This window comes from Protobothrops mucrosquamatus, unplaced genomic scaffold (assembly GCF_001527695.2).
Source record: "Protobothrops mucrosquamatus isolate PMUCROS unplaced genomic scaffold, P.Mucros_1.0 scaffold_128, whole genome shotgun sequence".
Lineage (NCBI taxonomy): Eukaryota > Metazoa > Chordata > Lepidosauria > Squamata > Viperidae > Protobothrops > Protobothrops mucrosquamatus.
This window is the reverse complement of record NW_015386204.1, coordinates 892,596-893,588: the sequence shown is the minus strand read 5'-3', so window position 1 is coordinate 893,588 and position 993 is coordinate 892,596.

Below are 993 nucleotides of genomic sequence, written 5' to 3'. Positions count from 1 at the left end.
AGGTCCACAACCTTTTGGGCACCAGGGACCGGTTCCATGGAGAGAGGTTTTTCCACGGACCAGAGGGTGCATGGTTTAGGGCACTGCCTGCATCTTGCGGATAGGGCTTTGCTTATTTGTGCGGACTGGTTTCTGGCATGCCGCAGCCCGCTACTGGTCCACAGACCAGGGGTTGGGGACCCCTGCTATAGACTATGTCTCTGGACCTCAGCAAAGCCTTTAACATAAATGGTAATATATGAGTTACCAAGTACTTACATGTTTGCCAAAAGGTGCAGAATAGCAAGTACAGAATGCACATCTCTTTACCTAGTGTACATCATATAAACATCTACAGAATATAGGAGATATATATATTATATACAATATATACAGTATACATACATTTATGATAAATCTATATACAGTATACATACATATATCTATGATAAATATACAGTATATGTATGATAAATATCTCCATGATAAATGTTTGGGAATTCCCTGGAAAAGGGGGGGGGGGAAATCTGGTAAGCTCTTATCCCAATACCCACGTCAAAGGAGTGCTGGCCAGTTACGCCAGAAATATGCTGAACTGTTTACAGTGTCAGGTTCCGAAAGAAATAACTTTTCAGAGAACTTTTAGGCATAATTACCTTAAAGTATCCTTTAATGAGTTACATAATCCGGCACGAACGAAGTAGCCAAAAACTGAAACACCCCCCCCATCCTAGCTCTCGCGACAAGCACAACTCCCTCCCTCCTTTCACAGTCATCAATCATATGCTCCAATTAAACAGAGGTGTGAATCTTCTTCTGTTATTACAAACTGCTGCTGCTTTGACCTTGGCTGTGCTATGCTAAGATAATGTAGTTATTCACAGGCATTCCTCCCCCCTCATCTGGCCCGCAATGCCTGCTTTTGCTCTTGAGGCAATATGTAGACTAAATAGATATGTTTGCTTCTTCACTTATGTCAAGCAATAACATCCAATGTTAGCAGACTTGACATCC